Here is a 6,000-nt window from a genome sequence, read left to right as displayed (position 1 = left end):
CAAATAGGAAGATGAAATACAGAAAATATTTTTGAGTTTACTGGTAGATTAGAAACAGTAGAAGAAACATGAATATAGAGCAATAGAAATTATCCAGTCTGAAGAAAAGAACATAAAAGTTTTGAGAAAAATGAAGACAGCCTTAAGACCTGTGAGATGAGTGAGTCCCCATCAGAGAGGAGAGAGACAAAAAATTAAATGAAGCAGAAAGGCAAATCAATGAGTAATAGCATAAAACTTCCAAAATTTGGTGAAAAATCTAAAATTTTAGATCCAAGAAAGACAGGAAACACACAAAATAAAATACAAAATAAAACCATACCTAGGCACTACCTAGCAGCTTGACATGATAGTCAAGCTGCTAAAATCCAAAGATAAAAAGAAAATCTTGAAAGCAGTCATGGAAATACATATATACAGGGGAAGACATTACATACAGGGAGAAATAATGTGAATGATGGATGATATATTATCAAAAACAAAAGAGACAAATCAACAACAAAATGACATCTCTCAAGTGCAGAAAGAAAACCCAAAAGTCAACACAGGATTTTATATTTAGCAGAACTCACTTTCAAAAAGGAAGCAGAAGCCACAATAAGATACCACACACCTATTAGGTGGCTAAAATAAAAAATAAATTTGCAACTACAGAGTGCTGGTGAGGACTAGGAGCAACTAGAACTGGGAATGCTACATGATAGTTGCATTCGGAAAACAGTTAACAGGTTCTTATAAAGTTAAACATACACTTATTATATGACTCAGATATCCCACTCCTAGAGATTTACTGAAGCAAATTGAAAACTAATGTTTAAACAAAACTCTTTGCGTGAATCTTCATAGCCATTTTATTCATAATTGTGAAAAGCCGGCAACAAACTAAATGTCCTTCATCAGGTGAATGGAGAAAGAAACTGTGGTGCATCAGTACATTAGAATACTACTTGGCAATAAAAAGGATAAACTCTTGATTCACACAACAACAAGGATTAATCTTAGATGCATATCTCTAAGTGAAGGAAGCCAGATTCAAAAGGCTATATAGTATATGATTCCATTTATATGACTTTCTAGAAAAGACAGCATTACAGGGATGGAAAATGATCAGTGGTTGCCAAGGAATGGAGTGGGGGAAGGGGTTGACTACAAAGAGACAGTATGAGAGAATTTTGGGAGTGAAAGAAACAGCTCTGTGTGGTACCGTGGACACGGATACATGACCGTAAAGTTGTCAAAACCCATACAACTGTACACCGCATAGAGTGAATTTTACTCTGCAAATTTTAAAAATCAATCAGGATGCTGGGGAACTCAGATGGAATGCAGTGACAAATGTACCTTACTGTATTACAAGCATGTGACATAACCACACAGAAGGGGTGGGGATGAAAGGTCCTGACCGATGTAACTTTGGAAGACAGTGTTTTGATGGGATACTGTAAAACTAAAGTACTGTACAAAAACACTGTACTCTAGGTGGTAAATTTGTTTTTCATAAGGGTATGGATTAGCGATTCTGAAACTAGTTGACACATTAGTAAATATATTGTAGATAACTGGAGTTAAGTTTCTCACTGTTGGTGAAAGAAGTTACAAATAAACAAAAGGAGAATGCTGGAATAAACTCTGTGGTGCTGGATTGGAGTTGGAAGTATCAGTATGAATCCATGTCTCTTTTAATATATCTATCCAGATAGATAGATAGATTGATAGATTGATATATCGATAGGTAGATGTGTATACCTGAGTTTACATTCATACATACATTTCCAAGCTCTGCTGAGAGGGTCTAGAAGCAGTGACACCCTCGTATCAATGGTCACACCTAGCTCCCAGATTTTGGTTTCTAAATATCATTCTTCAATAAAAAGAACCAGGTTTTCTTGGAGAAATGCCTAATTCAAATCTGGGGATGGGAAATACAATATGAGCCTGGAGCTTCTTGTAGTGCCAGAAAGTAGGAAAGTGCTTTCAAAAAAAAAACACAGAAAATGATGAGATGTGTCAAAAGGAATCAATCTGGGCTGGCCCTGTGGCTTAGCGGTTAAGTGAGCGTGCTCCGCTGCTGGTGGCCTGGGTTTGGTCCCGGGCGCACACCACTTCTCTGGCCATGCTGAGGCCACGTCCCACATACAGCAACTAGAAAGATGTGCAACTATGACATACAACTATCTACTGGGGCTTTGTGGGGAAAAAATAAATAAATAAAATCTTTAAAAAAAAAACCAAAAGGAATCAATCTTAAAGACTTCCGTACGGCTCAAGCTGGAAAACTAGGAGCAACAAAATAAATAATGGTAGCATTGGATTATTACCCAGAGAATAAAATAAATATCCATGAGTCTATACTGATATAAAGAAGATTAAATAAGAAAGGAAGAAAGAATAAAAGGGGGGGGAGAATGAGAGAAAGAGAGAAAGACAGGAAGAAGGCAGGGAGAGGGAGGGGGGAATATTCCTCACAGAATTCCAAATAATAAACGCGGCTGGATAGCATGAAATAGAAAATCGCCACTAGACCACCACAGTAATAATTACTGTGGGCAAGACTGACTGATGAATGCAAAAACTGTGAGTGAAACTTAGAGAAGAAACAGTACATTTGCAGAGCCTCAAAGCATCTCCCTCCAAATACTTAACTTTTTTCTCTTAATTTCTTTAAAAGACCTATGACTATTTAAAGAAAAATCATAACACTGTATTGTGGGATTTATAACATGGGTAGATGTAAAATTTATGACAACATAGCACAAAGGACAGACAGAGGTAAATGGAACTGTTCTGTAACAAGGCTTCCATATTTTACATTGATTAAACTGGTGCACTATTAAGTCTAGGTAGGCTGTGATATGTTAAAGATGCATATTGTAACCTGGATCAACCACTAAAAACTGCAAAGGTGTGTCACTTAAATGCTAATAAAGGAATTAAACAGCATACAAAAAGGGTTTGTACAAGAATGTTCACAGGAGATGACCTGCACGTCCCCAGGAGGAAGACGAGCCCACTTCGGGGCATCCACAGAGCAGAACGCCCTCAGCCGTGCTGAGGAGCAAACGCTGACACACACGTGCTGGGTGAGTCTCATCTACCTCGTGCTGAGGGATGCAAGCTAGACAGAAAACAATACACGTGGGCTGATTTCTGCCAAGATGAACCTATGGTGAAAAAAACATATCAGTGGTTGCCTCGGGGGAAGGAAAAAATTGCCTGGGAAGGAACAGGAAGGAGTTTTCTGGGGGTGAAGGAAATACATTATTCTTAAAGGGGTGAAGGTTATATGGGCATGTTTATTTGCTAAAACTGTACGATTGAGATTTGTGCCTTTCAGTGTGTGTACATCTTACCCTCCCCCACACACAAAAAGGACTAAAAGAATAATAAAGTGAGGTGAGAATGGGATGGAGTCTAGATAAAACAAAAATGGCAGATGATTAGTAGTTGTCGAAGTTGGGTGACGGGCCTACTATGCTATTTTGTTTATTTTGTATATTGTTTAAATTGTCCTGTACTAAAACACTTGTATAAGAAGACAAACTCGATATACAGTGTTTGCTGGTAAGATATTGGTTACATTTGGGGAGGAAGGAGGGAGAAAGGGATTGTCGGGGCCTGAATGAAGCTGGTGCTAGTTCTTGGTCACACAAGTGTGTTCACTTTGTAATAATTCTTTGAGGTTTACATGGATGACCTCTGCATATATTTCTGTATGAATGTTATACATCAATAAACACTTTAAATCCTGCATATTTGCACAAAGATAAACTCAATATCTGAGAACAACAGCTGTGTTTTGTTTTAAAGTGGAACACATTCACTCATGACACCATTAGATGGATTTTAATACTCCCAAGTATCGATTAATGCCCTCACTCTTCCTTGGTGCCCTAGGTCTTTCCATTTTTGCCTCAATTTGGCAAGTGGCATAGTTTTGAGTTTTTATGATGCAATCTTTTTCCATCAACGTCCACCCCCATAATGATGCTCACCAAGGCCTTGACATCTAGCACAGTGCAGTGTTCACAGCAATCACTCAAGACCTGTGGGACTGGGTTGAATGAGGAAGAAAACGAGGAGCAATGATGTTCATAACTTATGTCTAGGTGCCATATCGTGACTTAGGAAATTGGTAGGATTTTTCGATAGATTTGCTATGCCTTCTAATTTTTCCTATTGAAAACAATGGGAAATAGGGTCTCAGAGTTCTTTCTCAGAGAAAGTCTGACATTTCAGGCACAGATTACTGACAAATATTAATGGTATATGACTTTCCCACCTCATCTTAGTTTTAAGTTTTTAATTCCTTACCATGGAAATGACCTAACTTTGCTTCTTCCAAATCTTGTAGTAATACTGATGCTCCAGAAAGTCGGGCCACGGATATTCTGCTGTTGTGCATCCTCTCTGCAAAGAAGTGGAGCTGTGCATTCACCAGTCTGAGAAGCACGTGGTGCTGTAGTATTTGGAGTCAGAGTAGCTAAATGGAAAAATGACTTCAGAGAGTTATCACCATAACCCCCAACAGCAACAAATTATTTTGCTTAATTATTTTGTGATTCTGAGGGTATATTTAAAAAGGGATATTAAAACTGGTTGCCAAGGAGCCAGCCCTATAGTAGAGCAGAAATTGAATATTACCTTCCTACAAAAACTTCCCTGACATTGTGGGAAGGACCAACGGGAAGTTTCAGTGCTGTCGCCTGTGTTAATGAGGCCACGAGGTCCACACTGGGATAAGGAAGTCCAGTGAACAAGCCTGTGTGCAGCGTTGGAGAAGGGGCGTGCGTGTGGTCCCCTGAAGTGGCTTAGGAGTCACTTACCAGTGCACCTAAGTTTCCCGTCTGTATATGCAGGAATTGGGGCTGTCCACTGTGATGTTTTCTCCTTTTTATGACATGGCTCAGGGCAGTCCTTCTAAGATGCCTGACCAAGGTATGGGCCCTTCAGGCAGCCGGGGTCCAAAGGGAGGATCTCTGCAGCGACCCTGACCACAGGGTCCAGAGGGAGGATCATGGCAGCCTGGAGGGATGGAGGGGATAGCAGGACAAGTGGCATTGAAAAGGCAAATTCCAGGATCCCAGTCACCCGGTATTTCCATTTTAGATATTGAATTTACATTTCAAATACTGGCCAGGGAGCTTCAAGGAGGGCTGCAAGCATCCTCAGCAACAGCCAGGCTGGTGAGCCCCACCCCTACCTGAGTACCGGCCTCAAGGGATGCAGGCCAACCACGCTGCGCATACTCCAGGCGGTGGGCAGGGCATGGAGGGTGGGCGTGGTAGAGAGAAGAGGTATGATAGAGGGTGGGGTGGACAAGGAGAGGAGTGGGGCCCAGGGGTGGAGGGACAAGGAGGGAGTTGGGGCCCCTAGCTGTGCATGCTGGGAGATTTTGTCTCTCACCGCTCCAGGCTGGGAGCTTGCAGGACTACAGGACTATAACTCCCCGGATACTCTGGGCACGGGGCGGTGCCTAGCCCTGAGGGAAGGAGCAAGGAGGTGTGCTCTGCCCTGTGGTCCTGCACCTGCTCCACGTGGACTGAGTCTCAGAGGGATGTGACAGGACAAGAGGGACCAAGGAGTTAGGAGGGTGTGGCGGCTGCATGGGCAGCCGCGGGCCTGCATCGTGCAACTGCTTTTGTCCAAAATTGAAGCCGGACTCATGTCTATTCCACACCGCCTCCCTCCGTTGCTTGATTCCTCCTCCCACCTGCATGTCTGTGGGTCTTGCCACAGCCTCCTACCTAGTCCAGGGCCAGGTGTTTCTCTAAAGTGCTTATGGGAACTGGTTTGACATCCCAGAAACTTTCCTCTGCCTGCTGCCCTCTGCCTTCTCCAGCCAAAGTGCCATCATTTCATCAGCTTTTGGGAGAAATTCGCCCTTGTGGCCCCTCTTGCAAGCACAACTTAAGAGCTTTGCAGGGTAGTAACAGTGGCTGTTGCTTGCCTTTTTCGCAGAAGTGGAAGTTGAGGCATCCGTGAGGTTAATCATTGGTTTCC

General features: G+C 42.1%; 1 long non-coding RNA gene across 4 annotated transcripts in view; it reads right to left on the bottom strand.

Annotated features, from left to right (window-relative positions):
* Positions 1 to 3,939: 3,939 nt before the first annotated feature.
* Positions 3,940 to 6,000, bottom strand: part of LOC131420605 (uncharacterized) — a 41,808-nt gene continuing 39,747 nt past the window's right edge. Inside the window, exons 4-5 of one of the 4 annotated variants that reach the window (XR_009223577.1) lie at positions 4,824 to 5,022; positions 3,940 to 4,407 (exon numbers count right to left, since the gene is read on the bottom strand). This is a non-coding gene — a long non-coding RNA (uncharacterized LOC131420605). The other 3 variants (XR_009223578.1, XR_009223582.1, XR_009223576.1) reach the window with 3 other exon arrangements.

This window comes from Diceros bicornis, chromosome 23 (assembly GCF_020826845.1).
Source record: "Diceros bicornis minor isolate mBicDic1 chromosome 23, mDicBic1.mat.cur, whole genome shotgun sequence".
NCBI classification, from domain to species: Eukaryota; Metazoa; Chordata; class Mammalia; order Perissodactyla; family Rhinocerotidae; genus Diceros; species Diceros bicornis.
Note: the sequence above shows the minus strand (reverse complement) of the source record. Positions and strands in the feature narration are given on the sequence as shown.